At 40.5% G+C, this 19,372-nt stretch overlaps 1 protein-coding gene across 3 annotated transcripts in view; it reads right to left on the reverse strand.

Moving 5' to 3' along the window:
* PRUNE2 (prune homolog 2 with BCH domain) overlaps positions 1-19,372 on the reverse strand; it is a 278,110-nt gene that overhangs the window by 129,323 nt on the left and 129,415 nt on the right. The window lies entirely within an intron of this gene.

The following is a 19,372-nucleotide window of genomic DNA, read 5'->3' on the forward strand; positions in this document are numbered from 1 at the left end:
GCAGTTTCTAGTATACATATCAGTGGGAGCGTCTGAAGTCTCTGGGAGGAGGGCAGCTAATGAATACACAATAAGCAAGAAAAGGGAGGGGGGAAAACAAGAGTCAGGGAGGATATGAATATATATGATATATATAATATATAATTAACAAATAATTAATAAATAATAATAATAATAATAATATGATGTCAGCATTAGCTTGGAAAAAAAAACACTGCCTAGAATAGCATTTTCTGCTTTTCCTTTATAGAATTCAAATGAATCATTATGTGGATAGCACAATACATCTGTTATGTAAGTAGAAGTAGTATTTATCTACTTATATATGCGTTTTTTATTTCTAGGTTAGCATGGGTGTCGCTTGCCCTTTCAGCCAAAGCTCAGGCAGCAACAAAAACCTGACTGAGCTTACTGTGTCTCTTCCTAGGAGCCTTTTTTCCACTGCACTGTAAATTGCGATCATAATTTCAAACATGTTGCAATCTGATCGCAATTTGTAACTTGTTTGTTTCTAAACATGATTTTCTATGCTTTGTGGCATAATTTTTCTTGCGATCGTCATTATCCATGATGCAATTTCCCTAAGACAAGGGGAGGGGTTTCATGCAACATAAGGAAATTGGGGAAAAAGTTGCATCACTGGGCGTGCTATTTTGCACGCTCCCATAGACTGAAACCTAAATGCAAACACAGGAATGCTTCAGCATGCACTACTTTGCATTCAGGTTTAAATGGTATTGCGTCTAATCACTGCTGTGGGTACAGGCAGGGCACCTCCGTTATATTGATAATCATTTTCAAACAGCAGGAAAATCGCTTCCGATCCGATTTAGAATCTGAACGCAGGCAGAGGAAAAGAGCTTTAATACAATACAAAGGTAAATTAAAGCACATTTGACCTAAAGCAAAGCTGCTTAAAGGATACCTGAAGTGACATGTGACATGATGAGATAGACATGTGTATGTGCAGTGCCTAACACACAAATAACTAAGCTGTGTTCCTTTTTTTCTTTCTCTGCCTGAAAGAGTTAAATATCAGGTATGTAAGTGGCTGACTCAGACAGGAAGTGACTACAGTGTGATCCTCACTGATAAGAAATTCCAACTATAAAACACTTTCCTAGCAGAAAATGGCTTCTGAGAGCAAGAAAGAGATAAAAAAGGAGAATTTCTTATTACTGAGGGTTACACTGTAGTCACTTCCTGTCTGAGTCAGAAATGAGTCAGCCACTTACATACCTGATATTTAACTCTTTCAGGCAGATAAAGAAAAAAAGGAACACAGCATAGTTATTTGTGTGCTAGGCACTGTAAATACACATGTCTATCTCATCATGTCACATGTCACTTGGGGTATCCTTTAAGGTAAACAAAGAAGTATAATCATGCTGGATCAACACATCTCCGTGTATTTTAAATCTCCTCATTCCCCTCCAATCCCTGCAATCACTCTTTGAAAGTCTAGACTTTCGGCTACAGTCAAATTTTCAGACAGGAAGAGGCAGGCTTGTCATGCTGTTCTCTCCTAGTACTGTCCCCTTTCCTCCCATTCACTCCCCATAAGGGCGGTAAAGAGGAGAGAATGTGAGGGTGATAGAAGGGAAGAACACAAGCCTGCCTTTTCCTGTCAGAAATAGACAGCGCACAGAGGTATGTGCATCCAGCATATATATACATCTTTGCTTATCTCAGGTAGCTTTGCTTTGGGTATAAAGAAAAATATTGGCTATTGCTCCACTTTAAACAATGATCAGATTTTGTGTGTAGTAACAAAAAACACAGTTTATCATATCTCTGCACATTTGTTTCTAACCCGTTTAAACATGGAAAACATTACATTTGATCCTAAGTAAAATAATAAATCTAATTTTTACAGAATAATCTGCAGAGCTACCTCAGTATTATAAACTGGCAGCAGAAAAACATTTATTGTGTCACAAAACAGTGTGAAGTGAAGCTAATCTCTGTTACTCAGAGCCCAGCAGTTCTGGAGCTTTAATCATCTTTGTCATCTAAATTTTCTTTTTCCTAATGTGCATATAATTATTTATGGAAAATCAGTTTACTTTAATATGACAGCTACAGAACAACACAGAAAATGCTAGAAAGTTGTGGGTCAGACAGTGCAATAGCAACTCGGGATGGAATTTCGTACTATTCCGTTAGCCGGGTGCAACCACCAGGTGGTTAATTACTATTCCCCCTCCAGGCTGCCATGGATAGTAGGGAAAGATGTAACTCCGGTGGAGTTTTACCGCCACCTAGTGGATGCGCCCGGCTAATGGAAAAGAACCTGTAATTATATTAAAACCATATCCCTCAACCGTCCCATTTTGGGTGGGACAGTCCCAGATCCCGCCCCCTTGTCCTATGTTCTGCCTCCTCCTTAGTAAATCCAGTTTTGTAAAGATTATCCTGAGCCTACTTTTCACTTCAAAGCAGAGCTACTCACAAATAGCTCTGCAGACTGCAGGAGAGAGGCAGAGCCAACTGCAGCCACTCTCACACTGCTTCTTATGTCCTCGAGATCATAGTGTTGAGATTTACAGGCAGCCAATCAGAGGCTGGCAGCAGTGAGAATTATGTGTGTAGCTGCACCTCTCCTGCTAACCATGGATGTCAGTGTCCTTTGCAGAGGGGCACCCAGGCTGGAGGAAGGCCAGAAAGTGCTGAAAAGGAAAGCCTGGAAGAGAGCATGGGAAAGGAGAGGAAGCAGAGAGGGGTAGGTAGGTATAAGTAGCACTAATTACCACCCACTTCAGCTGTGCAAGCACTATGACTATTTATCTATTGCAACCGGCCACTCATCCACTACTCCTTACCCACAGTGTACTGGTTGTGCCCACCACCTGTCACCTTCTGCCTGCCTGTCACTACTTGCCTACCACTAGAACCTGGTGATCACTATCTGCCTGCTGTTAAAATCTATCACTACCTGCCTGCCACTAGAATCTACCAATCCCTATAACCTGTAATTAGAGGCTAACTTTCATTATTGATCACTATCTACTTATTACAAAATTCTCAATATCACTACCTGCCAGCCACTAGAAAATCTACTAATCTGCTGGTTAAATCTACATATCTGACCACATTCAGCTCACTACAGACAAGAAGATATATGTATTTATCCACTAAAATGCACCTATGTGACTCTAAACCTTATTCTGAATCGTTTTATGTCCCTTAATCTTTAAAGTTATTCATGGTATGGGTGACTAGGGTTGTTTTGGAGGCGGGGCTGAAGTTGTGTCAGGGGCATGTCTAAAAGTGTCCCTCTTTCGTATCTCAGAAAGTTGGGAGGTATGTAAAACAGCAGTCTGTGAACACTAATATAGTAGTTGAAGTGCTGTGCTGTAATTTACTTTTATTTTATTTTACCTGCAACATGAGGCCTACTGAAAATGTATTGTTTTGGCAGCTCTGTCTGTATCACCAGCAGTGCACTTTCTTTATTCAGAAATGTTTCCATGTTGTAATTGTAACAAAATCCCCATGAACCAGGGGACACAGCTAGTATACATTGCAGCAAAGTAGTTGCTCTGACAACCAAAATGTATTAGGGGCATAATGAGCTCCCCAAACTGATGATTTTTTATTGCAGAGTATATATTTTAAACGTTTTAATACACAGCCCAGGATACAATCCTTTCCTTATATGATCCATTGGAACTGAGCTGGTTCAGGGAAATATTGATCCATGAGGCTGGATTTTCCCACTGCTTGTTATTACATTCCCTTGCAGATTTGTAACAACACCTTTCTACCCATCTGTATGACTGTTCATGCCAAATACTTACATGTTGATCTTCGAAGATAGCTGCCAAATTATGCAATACAAATCTGAGAGTAATCTAGTGTCTGTAAAAGTCTGTTTCCATCCAAAGGGCTATAGTCACAAAATATCAGTGACATTGGCCTACCTCAAAATCTAATGGTGCAGTTCTACACTGCAATCATCGAATCAACCATAACATCATCTGTGACTGTATGGTTCGGTTCCTGCTCAGCATTAGAAAAGGGGAGGCTGCAGCGCATCATCCGATCAGCGGAAAGGATAATTGGCTGTAGCTTACCTTCCCTGCAGGATCTTTACACTAGCAGGTGCAGAAAGAGAGCAACCAAAATTGCCTCTGACCCCTCTCACCCAGCTCACTCCATCTTCCAGCGCATGCCTTCAGGAGTAAGATTCCGGTCAATCGCTACCAAAACCTCTAGACACAGGAACAGTTTTTTTTCCTCAAGCGGTAGCCATACTTAATGCTGAACCACGTTAGAGCTGCTAGGACTGAAAGTAATCAGCACAGAACTAAACATGAACAATTCTCACATTGCTTACTGCCACTATACTTATAATGTCCTTAACTTGTAATATTCACACTGTCTGTCCTTGTATTGTTTTTGTTTGTGTTTGTTAAGCAACTGCCAAGACAAATTCCTTGTAGGTGCAAACTTACTTGGCAAAAATAAATTGATTCTGATTCTGATTCTGATACATTGCTGTGCATTGAAAGCACACATCAATTTTACCATTACTTACACACACAGTTACAGACTAACCAGCAAGCTCATGGTGAACCAGAACTCATTGGAGTGTGTAAGGGACTACAATGGTCCTAAATGCCCCCTAACTAAAATGCTAAGGAAAACAAAAGTTTGTTTTCTTAAAACAGAAAGAATTTGCGATAGTTCAGGTTGGAGTGAGCTTGAAATGTCTCCCAGTGCATCACTGCTAAATATATGCAAATTAACCATTGTTACCCTAAAAATGGCCACTAACGGTCCAATTTCTAGCGAAAAATCATTCGAACGATCAGAAATTCTTGTCGGATTGGTTGTAAATAATCTCAGTTGATGGGCACAATCGATAATGAACGATTATAAAAACAATCGTCCGATTGAATTTTCATCGAACCAAAATTTGGATTATCTTGTTGGTCGTGATAGATAGGAAGCAATGATTGGTTAGTTGATGGTGTAGTGAACGATTTTTCGTCCGATCAGAATTTCTGATCGCTCTCATGATTTTTCGCTACAAATTGGACCATTAGTGGCCACTTTTAGAAGCTAAACACATCTCCAGATCCGCTGGAATGCAATGATGTGTCAGCTTGTTAATTTGTACAGAGCCATAATAATCCAACATGCATACAGACTGTTTCGGATTGTTTGATCCTCATCAGTGCATGGCATGGATTAATTTGGCTCTATGGAGTAGGGCTTGTAACACCGAGAGGTACAGACTAACCAGCAAGCTCATGGTGAGCCAGGACTCATTGGAGTGTGTGAGGGGCTACAATGGTCCTAAAAGCCCCCTTACTAAATGCTAAGAAAAACAAAAGTTTGCTTTCTTACACAGACAGTGTAACCTGCTTCGTGTAACTAGCGCAACCTGATTTGCATATGTAACGCTCACATTACTATAGTAATGCATGCTACCCAAGTAGTGTACCATGTGCTACCCTAGCAATGTGCTCATTACCTAGGTAACTGGGGTTGTGCTGTGCAAATTGTGTAATGCATGCTGCATAGTTAGAGTAAGTAAACGTAAAACTACCAGTACAGTGGCAGTTTTAAAAGTATTTGGTGAATATGGTCTGATTCTGTTCAAATTACATTTTCAAATTAATTGTATTATCTTCAGAAATCATACCACTGGAACAAGATACAAACAAACTTGTGTAAGTCTCTATTACTAATGAGATGCACATTTCAACATTTGTTACAGAATTTACCATCCAGCTTGTCCCAGCACAAGCATAGCACATATTTTAGCTATCTGAAATATATTACCACTATTTCTGCTGCTGATACTACTACTACTATTTGTAATATCCTTAGAGAGCACTCCAGTAAACTGCAACAGGATCCACATAAATTAGTGTATTAGTGTCTCTATTAGTGTCTCTATTAGTGTCTCTATTACTAATCAGATGCACATTATGACATTTGGTAAAGCATTTACCATCCAGCTTGGCCTAACACTATATTTTAACTACCTGAAACATACAGTGGGATACGAAAGTTTGGGCAACCTCTGTTAACCTATTTTGGTTCCTGGACGTAGAAACTACGTCCAGGGACCATGCGCGCTACCGCGCGCCCCCGCGGCCGATCGCGCGTGTGCACGCGCACTCCCGGCCGCGGATTCGGTAGCCAGGGAATCAATGTATCGGGCTATGGTGCCCGATCACTGATTCCTCTCTCCCGCTGAAAAAGCGACAGCTTCTCTCGGAAGCTGCGCCTTTTCTGGCCGTTCCCTCCCCGATGCGCCACTCTAAGCGTGTGTTACGCTTAGAGTGACGTCATGTAAACAAACTCATGGCCGCCATCTTGTGGCCAAAAAGTAATACTACACCTGAAAATAAAAATAAATTAAAATGAACACACATTTACATTATAAATCTATTGTTTACCCCCCACCCTCCCAAAACTACCCAAATAAAATGTTTACTATAAAAAAAAAAAACCATTACAATAAAAAAAAACCATGTAAATATTTACCTAAGGGTCTAAACTTTTTAAATATCAATGTAAAGATGAAATATTTCTATTTTTTTTTTATTTTAAACTTGTTAGAAGTGATAGATGCAAAATGGAAAAAATGCACCTTTATTTCCAAATAAAATATTGTCGCCATACATTGTGATAGGGACATAATTTTAATGGTGTAATAACTGGGACATATGGGCAAATACAATACGTGAGTTTTAATTATGGAGGCATGTATTATTTTAAAACTATAATGGCTGAAAACTGAGAAATAATGAATTTTTCCATTTTTTTCTTATTCTTCCTGTTAAAATGCGTTTACAGTAAAGTGGCTCTTAGCAAAATGAAAAAAAGAAAAGCCTAATTGGTGGTGGAAAAAACAAGATATAGATCAGTTCATTGTGATAAGTAGTGATAAAGTTATAGGCTAATGAATGGGAGGTGAACATTTCTCACGTGAAAACCACGGCACCTGAATGGGTTAATCATCATGATTTTCCTGTATAAATCGTTGGTTGTTACGATAAAAAATGTCAGTTAAATATATCATACAGGAGACACACACAGTGATATTTGAGAAGTGAAATTAAGTTTATTGGATTTACAGAAAGTGCACAGTAACTGTTTAAACAAAAATAGGCAGGTGCATAAATTTGGACACCACAAAAAAGAAATGAAATCAATATTTAGTAGATCCTCCTTTTTCAGAAATTACAGCCTCTAAATGCTTCCTGTAGGTTCCAATGAGAGTCTGGATTCTGGTTGAAAGTATTTTGGACCATTCCTCTTTACAAAGCATCTCAAATTCATTCAGGTTTGATGGCTTCCAAGCATGCACAGCTCTCTAACTCACACCACAGATTTTCAATTATATTCAGGTCTGAGGACTGAGATGGCCATTCCAGAATGTTGTACTCGTTCCTTTGCATTAATGCTTTGGTGAATTTTGAGCAGTGTTTAGGGTCGTTGTCTTGTTGAAAGATCTAGCCCCGGTGCAGCTTCAGCTTTATCACTGATTCCTGGACATTGGTCTCCAAAATGTGCAGATACTGAGTGGAATCCCAGTCCCTGCACTGACCACACAGTCCCTCAGCACGATAGGACCACCACCATATTTTACCCTAGGTAGCAGGTGTTTTTCTTGGAATGCATTGTTCTTTTTCCTCCATGCATAACGCCCCTTGTTATGCCTAAATAACTAAATTTTAGTTTCATCAGTCCACAGCACCTTATCCCAAAATTAAGCTGGCTTGTCCAAATGTGCTTTAGCATACCTCAAGTGGCTCTGTTTGTGCTATGGGTGGAGAAAAGGCTTCCTCTGCATCACTCTCGCATACAGCATCTCCTTGTGTAAAGTGCGCTGAATGGTTGAACGATGCACAGTGACTCCATCTGCAGCAAGATGATGTTGTAGGTTTTCCGTGCTGGTCTGTGGATTGACTCTTCTCACCATTCGTCGCTTCTGTCTATCTGAGATTTTTTCTTGGTCTGCCACTTCGAGCCTTAACTTGAACTGAGCCTGTGGTCTTCCATTTCCTCAATATGTTGCTAACTGTGGAAACAGACAGCTGGAATCTCTGAGACAGCTATTTGTATCCTTCCCTTAAACCATTATGGTGAACAATTTTTGACTTCAGGTCATTTGAGAGTTGTTTTGCTACTGAAAATTAAAAGAGGAGGGAAACTTACAACTGACCCCCTTAAAAACTTTTTCTAATAATTGGATTAACATGTGTATGTAGGTCAAGGGTCACTGAGCTTACCAAGCCAATTTGAGTTCCAATAATTAGTTCTAAAGGTTTTGGAATCAATAAAATTGATTTATGCACTTGCCCACATTTATGCACTTGCCTAATTTTGTTTAAACAATAATTGCACACTTTCTGTAAATCCAATAAACTTAATTTCATTTCTTAAATATCACTGTGTGTGTCTCCTATCCTCTATTATAAAATCCCTGTGTCCCTGCGTCATGCTGTCCCTGTGTAGCTGGGTCCATGCTTTTTGCTACTGCGCATGTGTGCAGCATGGACCCAGCCTCACAGAGACAGGAGGATTGGGCCAGGGAGCCAGGCGGGCATGTGAGCGGGCGGCCAGGTGTGCGGCGGGTGTGCGCACGTGCACGTGTGCGGCAGGTGCGCGCACACGCACAGTAACATGCGGCAGGCGGCGGCGTTTCTAAAACGGGCTTGGGTCTGCTAGTTTGATATATTTAACTGACATTTTTTATCGTAAAACAACCAACTACTTATACAGGAAAATCATGACGATTAATAAGGTTGCCCAAACTTTCGCATCCCACTGTATTACTACTACTACTACCACTACTACTAATAACAATAGCAAATAAATTATGCGGGCTTATAAGTAAATACAAAGTACCCTTAAATTGTACCAATGCTTGTTTAGGTTAGCAGACATTTTCTTCTGACCACATGGGTTGAACAATAGAGATGGCCCGAACGGTTTGCTGGCGAACGGTTCCCGGCGAACTTCCGGGGTTCGCAATCGCAGAGAACCGGAAGTTCGGTTCACCCCCATAGTGCATCATGATACCGGGTGGGCCATTTATCCATTTATATGGATACACCTTAATAAAATGGGAATGGTTGGTGATATTAACTTCCTGTTTGTGGCACATTAGTATATGTGAGGGGGGACATTTTTCAAGATGGGTGGTGACCATGGCAGCCATTTTGAAGTCAGCCATTTTGAAGCCAACTTTAGTTTTTTCAATAGGAAGAGGGTCATGTGACACATTAAACTTATTGGGAATTTCACAAGAAAAACAATGGTGTGCTTAGTTTTAATGTAACTTTAGTCTTTCATGAGTTATTTACAAGTTTCTCTTTGTTTACAGCCATTGACATATCGCCGAGATTAACACGTGAGGAGTGGATAGAAATTGTGTTGATGTCTGGTGAGTAACCGTGTCATTGCAGCAGATTTCAATGCAAGACACCCTACGAGACCACCCATCTCCCATGCTACAGTTAGCAAACTGCTTGCTAAGTTTCGTGAAACTGGTTCAGTGTTGGATTTGCCAAAATGTGGACGCATGAAATCTGTAACTAATGAAGAAACATAAGTGGCTGTCCTGGCTTTATTTAGCAAGAGCCCACAGCGTAGCAATCGCCGCATGTTATTGGAGAGTGGCATTAGTCGAACATCTGTTCGGTGGATATTAGCTACTCAAAAATGGCACCCTTACAAACTCCAGCTACTGCAGCATCTCAACGAGGATGACCCAGATCGGTGCACTGAATTTGCAGAATGGGCAAAACAAAAATTGGAGCAGGACCCTCAGTTTATGCAGAAGATTTTGTTCAGTGATGAGGCAAACTTTTATGTGAATGGTGAAGTTAACAAACAAAACCACCGCTATTGGTCTGACATTAACCCACATTGGATAAATCCCTCCAAGACTGTTGGAACAAAAAAATTAATGGTATGGTGTGGTATATGGGGTACAAAGATAGTGGGGCCATTCTTCATCAATGGAAACCTCAAGGCCACTGGATATGTAAAATTGCTACGTGATGATGTGTTTCCCTCTTTATGCACTGAAGCTGGCATGTTCCCTGAGTTTTTCCAGCAAGATGGTGCACCACCACATTATGGGTGTCAGGTCCGAGCATTCCTAGATGAACAGTTTCCTGGAAAGTGCATTGGTCATCTTGGGCAAGTTGAATGGCCCCCAAGGTCTCCCGATCTGACCCCCTTAGACTTTTATCTTTGGGATCATCTGAAGGCAATTGTCTATGCTGTAAAGATACAAGATGTGCAGCACCTGAAACTACGGATACTGGAAGCCTGTGCTAGCATTTCTCCTGCGGTGTTGCTATCAGTGTGTGAAGAGTGGGAGAAGAGGGTTGCATTGACAATCCAACACAATGGGCAGCACATTGAACACATTTTATAAGTGGTCAGAAACTTGTAAATAACTCATGAAAGAATAAAGTTACGTTAAAACCAAGCACACTATTGTTTATCTTGTGAAATTCCCAATAAGTTTGATGTGTCACATGACCCTCCTCCTATTGAAAAAACAAAAGTTGAATTCACAATGGCCAACTTCAAAATGGCTACCACCCATCTTCAAAAGTTTCCCCCCTCACATATACTAATGTGCCACAAACAGGAAGTTATTATCACCAACCATTCCCATTTTATGAATGTGTAGCCATATAAATGGCCCACCCTGTATTTATAGACAACAGCTGATTCCCTCATTTATCGTGATGAAATGTACACCAATGCTCACAAAGCAGTTAGGTATGATCTATTATAGCTTCACAGATAAAAAAAAATACTTCTTAAAAACAGCCAAATACAATGGGCCATTTTCATTGTGCTGCATTACCCTTTTTACCGCAGGGTAATGCTAAAGCAATGAGAACCTATGGGGCATCTCATACCTACCGGGGTGCGATGCGCCAGGAGTATCCGATTTTATGCGTAGTCAACAGCGCTTTATTGGCGACCACCCGCGGCAATGTGCAGCAACCGGAAGTCATGTAAGTCAAGGGTGCCGCAGATATTTCAAACTGCTTGGCGTCTCGCATTTTGTCAATACACTTCCGTGCAATTCTTAATTTGGCCACAACAATTGAGCGCTACAGAGCCTCACTTAAAGTTTGGCTTGCATCCAGAATAGAGATAACTGCATATTGCTAATCTCTAGAGCCGATTTTTGACACACCGCACCTATAATGCTGGTTTCTGGTGTGGAACCGGCCTCAGACTATCAACAAACCATTAAATCACTTAATGTAGGTGAACATTAATTTGTCAGGACTCCTCACAACTTTGTACCCATTGTGCTGTGGGATAGTACACTACAGTAAACGTATCACTTATCATTATCTTTTCTCTACTGACTAGATATGCAGGTTTAGTGGATGATTACATACAAGTGCTAGATGATTGAATCAAGCCGGTTTAATAAAGAATGGTATGTGCAGTTGACTTGGGGGTCCAGAGATGCTTTTGGCCTGTGGTTGAAAAAATGTTGCCCCCAAATACAAAAATAGCAGACGTGTTTGCCAAGGGCAAATGTAAAAGATTGTTGATTAAAAAAAGTGTTTTATCTCTAAAATCAATATAAAGCATTTCCTACCTCTTTACTGCTTTTTATTGGTGTCAGAAATAATAATGTTTTATTCATCCATGATCACACTTTGCGTTCTGTTACCACAACAGACGCAATGGACAAACTCTTTAGTTAAAAGTGGATCCAAGATGAATTTTTATTCATTACATAATTGTGTTCCTTCCATATAGTTTATAGGGCATTTCTCAAGCCAAATACTTTTTTTTTTGTTTTAATGCTCTATTTCCCTATAAACTAAACAAGCCTCGCACACAGCTTCTCCAAAACGCCAAGGCACTCAGACCCATGTAGCAAGGGCTTATGGGAGCTCAGTCTGGGCAGGAGGAGGAGGAGGTTACTAGCCAGAGATTTCAGAGGCAGAGGGGAAGGGGGAGTGAATTTTTCACAGGCTGAGGGGTGGAGATGCAGTTGCAGATTACCTGTGTAATGATGACAAAAAGAACATGGCCGCTCTCATTGTATCACAGGATTAAATAATCATAAACTGTTGAAGCTGTACGCAGCCAGATTTGCTGTGTAAACTATCTAAACTTTAAATAAGATATATAGACAAGTTACTTGTTATAGTTCATTTTTCATCTCAGATCCGCTTTAATACAGGATTTGTTGAAATATCCATTTTTCAGTTGTGGAAAACAGTCCACCATTGTGTGCAGTATGGATCTAGCATTACTGCCCACCTCAGTAATAAATCTGTGCATTGTAGTATTTTCCAATATACTTATCTCAGCTGCTACAAAAGTCTTCCTCCAGACAACCAATGCTTATATTGGTAATCTTACCAATATTCTACAATCGGCAACATCTTGCTCCCATTTTAACTTGCAACGCTTTTAAACCTATGTGGAAATGCTATGTTACCCTCAGAAATTGCATGGCCATGCCCACTTCTTGCCATAGCACACTGTGCGTCTCACAAAGTTACTCCTCCCTTGGTACCCAGATCATCTGGTATCCTGTCTTACCAAATTATTACTGAAGGTGTCCAGTCGAAGCTGCTTTATTTTTCCTTTGCATCAGCTAATAACAGACACAAGAAACTACACACAGAAACAACAACAAGAAAAAAAAACTCTAGGTTTGTTGGATTATTTATGCTCTCCGCTGTTTTTCAGTCTTAACCTCTCATGTTTTATGCAGGCATACAGTGTGAGATATACAACACCACATCCTGTATACAAAGCCGTGTCAGACAATGACACCAGAACACTGTGGTTTGTTCTGGTTTGGTGCAATATAAATCATCCTGCTGCATGCATTTATGCGCTCTGTGATGTGTTGTCCCATTTATAGTGATTGATTCTGGTCAGTATCACAGCACACCATAACACACATGGCAACACACTGCAGGACAATAATGTAAACAAAGTAATAAGCTACATACACACATACGGTTCATCACCTGATATGATCATTTGCTGTGTACTGGAGTCTCCTGTTTCTTAAATACAGCTGCTCTTTAGCGCTACAATATTTGTTATATGTTTCCTGTAAGGTAATATGGTAATAAGTAATATGTTTCACCAGAGAGACTGGTAACATGCAAATAGTGACACGTAGGAAGTAAAATAACACAAAGCAATTATAAATTGCTGATATGGTTATACTTTACCCAGCTTATGAAACATTAACAGATGATAAAAAACATTTGGTACCAAGTTCTTTTTGCTCTTAGGGCGGTGTCACGCAATAAACTTAAAGGGAAACTGTTGTGAAAATAATGTACTGAATAAACTTGCTCATATTTTACAATATTCGTTATTTAGTCAGTGTTTGTCAATTGTAAAAACTTTCCTCACCCCGATTTACATTCTGAAATTCATCACAGGTGGCGACACCTTTAGTCCTGTCAGGCGATCTCTGCGGAATGTTACGTTACTGAGAGTTCTAAAGCAGTATAAAATATATCTGGTCGCCCAGATTACCCAGGGAGGGGGGAAGGGGCTCTACATATCTAATTAGCCTAGGCTAAACATCACTGAAAGAGAGGGCAGGGATACATTCATTATGCAGCAATATATAGTAAGTGTTTCTGATGTTGAAACCAAGAAAATTACCATAAAAGTGGGTAACCTACATAATTTACTGCAATTTACTATACCATATGTCACTACAGTGCCTCTTTAACATCAGCTACAAATGACATAGTTCTTAACTACAGTTTTCTACAACTGCACTTTTCAGAAGGACAGGGCCTCATTTGTAACCAAATCTGTCTGGCCCAGGACTGTGTTATACATTATTTTCAGGTGAGGCTGCACCCCAACATTATTTAGCAATCCGCCACAATGGATTAGTAAATGAAGAGTGACTTACAAGCACAATGCCTTCCTTTCTTCCTGTGCACTAGGATGCAGCTTGCTTAGTCACTGCCTGTTGTCCTCTCACCATTGGACAGTTCACAATCGCTTATAGCTAAACAGCATGTCTGCAAAGTGCTTGTTCTCTGAAATCTCAACCGCCATGTACTCCGATCAGGTGCTCATTTACATAAGTGGTGAAATGAAGCATATGTGTAATTCATATGATTTGTTTAAGTTTTATTAAAGAACATCTACCTCTACTTGTCCTACTTGTTTTTTTCTATTTGGAAGTAAAGTTGTCTAATAAAGTACTTCCTCCCCGACACACACACACACACACACACACACACACACACACACACACACACACACACAGGCAACTCCCTAACATACCTTGCATGATAATACATGCATGTGCAACACTGAAAGGTAAGAGGGCCATGGCGGGCTACTGAAGATAAACTGTACCTGTAGGGCACACACACACACACACACACACACACACACACACACACACACACACACACACACACTGGCAACTCCCTAACATACCTTGCATGATGATACATGCATGTGCAACACTGAAAGGTAAGAGGGCCATGGCGGGCTACTGAAGATAAACTGAACCTGTAGGGGGAGGATGCTCTGTGAAGCCCAGACTGGCAGCGACAGGCCAGCTTTGCGGGGATCACCGCGACTGCCCGGAGGGGATCAGGAGGACATTGTGGGCACAATAGGAGTCCATGGGGCTAAAAGAAGCCCCAGGAAAGATAAAATCTTTTTTTAGTTTGACTTCAGAATCCCTTTAAATGCATTTTCACTTAAAATATAATTTTAATAAATATTGATTTGATGATCATATAAAACACTAAACTGACAATATATTTTAGATCTTCATTCTATCTGCTTTTGGAATATATAGACCGTATATCCTTGAATATAAGTCAACCTCATTTATAAGTCGACTTCAATATTCGACCCTCTTAAGCTGAACGTTTTTCTTGACTCAAGTATAAGTCTACCTAGCAAAGTTTATAGCTGCACTTGGGGACCAGTATTGCAGCCATTACCCCTCCTGTCCCATAAATACAGCCAATAACTCCTCCAGGCCCCCAAGTGCAGCAATTGTTCCCTCTGCCCCCTCCTGAAGTACAGTATCTTTCCCCCTTTCCTTGTTAATTGTTGTGGCCAGGACTTTCAGACTTGTGCTTTTTTGGCAATTCCTTTATCAAGAAAGTGTCACTTACCACAATTGCAGCAAATGGGAATGTCACTAATAGTACACACATTACTCAGTGTGCTCAATGTTGCTCGTGACTTGTGTATAAGTCGACCCCTATACTTTTATTCAGTAAGTCAGACCTAAATTTCTTCACTTATAGTCGAGCATATACAGTAGTTTAAAGGAGCTTTAAAGAACTTTCAGTTTGTAATGTGTGTTTTTATATGCATGCAAAATTTTTAAAACTGACTAGGATAGAGCAGAGCAATTTGGTAACCTGAGCTTGGCAAGAAAAGGCTTGAATGTTCATCTAATGAACAATTAAAGAAATGAGGGAAGGGATATTAATTTACATAATAACTGTTACTAAGTTACCTTAATTCACATGTCAACAGGCTCGTACAAGGAAGAAAAGTGAGATCCAAACTGCCTTGGGTAGCAACATTTTCCAGAGCTTGCTTTGAAACTTCAGCGTGCCAAGGAAATAAACGGAGTCTCCTGCAGCCTAGCTGCTCTAATATTTTATGTTAATTGGTTGATACAAAGCCAATAATAGCAACACTTACATAAAAATCTGATGGGACAAATTTCACAACATGGCAAGTAATCCATGTTCAGCCATTAAATATGGTTTTTGTTATTGCAGATATGTGAAATTTAATTTTTCAGCATTTGAAAAGAAAGGCTTTGCACTTAAAGGAGGCCAAGCCTGGGGGAGGTAAATTATATAATAAGTTGCAAAGGTATTGCCTGTTCATACAGTACATTTTTGGTCCCAGAATTGCTCTGAAAACAGAACATGTACATCAACCCTAAACATAACATTAATCTCAGCCATAAGCCAACGCTAACATTTATGATGAAGAGAGTGATGGCTGCTTTTCTGTCTTCTTGAACTAAACTAAACTATATACTTTACAATTTCCTAAAAAAAGAATCATTTTGGCTGAACATTTGAATCATGCACTGCTGTCTCTGGACAACGCTAGCCTCCTCCTCAGAAAATCTGCCAGGAAAGATGACCTCACTTGATATTTCCTGCAGGAACTTCAAAGGAAGTGTGAGGACTCTCGTGTCTCCCCCTCTTCCCCATAGACTAATGGAGATTGCTCTGTCAGGACCCCAACAGCATAGCTACCAACTGTCCCTCTTTTGGAGGGACAGTCCCTCTTTGGGGACCCTATACCTCTGTCCCTCTTTCCTCCTCATGTGTCCCTCTTTCAGGACTGAAGTACAGATCTATGCAAATATATGTATTTTGCTACTGAAAAATATGTTTAATTGTCTTTCAACTTTATTCCCATCCTTTAAATTGATATATTTTATTATTTTCACATGTTTATATTAAGGGAAATGAACCAGGATAAAAAGGACCAATGTCGTTTGAATTATAAAATAACAAATTTTTCTTATGAAATCTTTGTTATGCATGATGAGGGGTGTTTTGGAGGCGTAATTAAGGGCCATGGCTTAAAGAAAAACTCCGACCAAGAATTTAACTTTATCCCAATCAGTAGCTGGATCCCCCTTTTACATGAGAAATCTATTCCTTTTCACAAACAGACCATAAGGAGGCGCTGTATGGCTGATATTATGGTGAAACCCCTCCCACAAGAAACAAGAAAAATACGTACTTTGGCAGTTTCCTGTCTGTGAACCCTGTTGCATTGTGGGAAATAGCTGTTTACAGCTGTTTCCAACTGCCAAAAAAGCATGCAGCAGCTACATCACCTGCCAACAGTAAAAATGTCACCATGTAATAAATGTCAGAATGTAAATCAGGGATTTAAAAGATTTTACAATGGGCAAACACTGACTAAATCATTTATACATAGTTATTGTAAAAATGAAGCACTTTATTACATTATTTTCACTGGAGTTCCTCTTTAAGTGGCCCGCTTTCCTATCTCAAAAAGTTGGGCGATATACCCAACAGCATGACTCTAGAGTGCTGTCTGGAATAGAAACTATACTGCAGAGAACTGCAGATGACAGCATAGAAAGGTGAGGGGGGGGGGGGGGGGGTAATGATATTCATTTATTTTTGTATCTGCAGATGGTGGGATGACAAGTATCTGCAGATTTGCTATCTTACAGACCAAAGGCTCGTACACATGCTAGAGGGAATTTGGCTAAGGCAGCCATTTAGGACCATCTCAAATGGTTCTCTAATGTGTGTGCAGTTGTCTCTCAATGTAGCTTGGAGATGCAGCAAGTGACAACAAGGAAGAAGCAATGGTAGAGCACATTGTTCTCATGCTCATCCTGCCTGCCAGAATCCTTTTGCTTGTGTCCCACCCTGCCTCTCAACTTATTCTTTACATTTAATAGTATACATTGCTGGGCTGTATAGGAGCAACAAGTTTCTATAGTATTTGTTCCCGACAGTATTGCCCTAATGATGAAAGGGGCACTACAGCTAAAAACTGTAAAATTTAAAACATGTGCAAACATATACAAATAAGAAGTAATTTTCTGCCAGAGTAAAATGAGCCATAAATTACTTTTCTCCTATGTTGCTGTTACTTACAGTAGGCAGTAGAAATCTGACAGAAGTGACAGATTTTGGACTAGTCCATCTCTTTATAGGGGATTCTCAGGGATATATTTATTTTCAAAAGCACTTAGTGAGTGGCAGTTGCTCTGTCCAACTGCCAAAAAACTGAGTAGCGAGCAGGGAGGCTGGCCAGTATCATTGTTTAAATCCTTTTAGGGAGTATCCTTATAAAGAATAAAAGCCTTGCTGAGAATCCCCTATGAAGAGATGGACTAGTCCAAAACCTGTCACTTCTGTCAGATTTCTACTGCCTACTGTAAGTGACAGCAACATAGGAGAAAAGTAATTTATGGCTCATTTTACTCTGGAAGAAATGTACTTCTTATTTGTATATGTTTGCACATATTTTAAATTTTACAGTTTTTTGCTGTAGTGCCCCTTTAAAGGAAATCTTTAGCCTGGTCAGGGGTGTTTCTGGCCTCTCCGTCACTCCAGGCGAGAAACCTTGTTGCGCCCCCCCCCCCCCCCCCCCACACACACACACACATATATATCAACTGCAGATAACATCCTTCAAAAGCGCTGGCGTTTGAGCGTTTTGCCGGCGATTTTGGCAAAACACTCAAACGCTAGCGCTTTTGAAAGCGCTAGTGTAATGAAACCCTATGGGCCTGTACTTACTTGGTCGATTTGTGCTAATCGCCGCAAATTGGCCAAAAATGCTAAACGCAAACGCGTAGCCTGCACCATTTTCAGGCGATTTCCCGGCGATCGCATTTCAGTGCTATAGAAGCGCTAAACGCGATCGCGGAAAAATCGGCAAGTGTGAATGGCAATTTTTTCACGTTAATCGCGCAAAATCGCCATAGCAAAATGCTAGCAAAAGCGCTAGCATTTCGTGATCAGCAAGTGTAAGTGGGCCCTTAATGCAGATAGCATATACCCCACAGATCAGATATTGTGCCCCCCAAAAATCAATTGCAGATAATGTCCCCTACAGATCCGATCAAGGTATCATGCCCCTCCCCACAGATTGAATAAAGATATCATGCCCCCCACAGATCACATGCAAATAGCATGCTCCCCACCCCCCGCAGACCAAATGCTGATATCATGCCCCCCACAGATCACATGCAGATAACATGTCCCCAGAGATAATAATAAAAGTTAAGTTTAACTCAAGTGGAAAGACATAGCAATGTCATGACCGGAGAATATTCCACAGCTTTATAATTTTTACTTCAGCCTCTTTCACTGTAGAATAGTGCACCAACGTATCCAGTAGACTGTATGGCCCCCCCACAGGTTTGTATGGCACATACTGCACCCACGTACAATATGAATTTGAGTCTTTTTCTAGGCTGTGTTTTATTTCTTAGTGAATTTTACAATTCTGTCTATGCTAGTTATCTTTCTAAATAGGCCTTAAAGAGAACCCGAGGTGGGATTTAATTATGTTAGTGGGGAACAGAGGCTGGTTGTGCACACTAACACCAGCCTCTGTTGCCCCATGGTGTGCCTCCAGGACCCCCCTGCACGCCGCTATACCCCTTGCAGTGCTAGCGACACACAGCGTGTCGCCAGCACAATGTTTACCTATGCCTGTCTGTTAGCGCCGCTCCCCCGCCTCCTCCGTATCGGCGCTACCTGCCCACGTCACTTCCCTCCAATCAGCAATCACAATTATATCACCATGGTGATAACTGTAAAACAGCTCAGAAGAGTTATTAAAGACAGGAGTTAAG

The sequence above is a fragment of the Hyperolius riggenbachi genome, chromosome 1, assembly GCF_040937935.1.
Source record: "Hyperolius riggenbachi isolate aHypRig1 chromosome 1, aHypRig1.pri, whole genome shotgun sequence".
NCBI lineage: Eukaryota > Metazoa > Chordata > Amphibia > Anura > Hyperoliidae > Hyperolius > Hyperolius riggenbachi.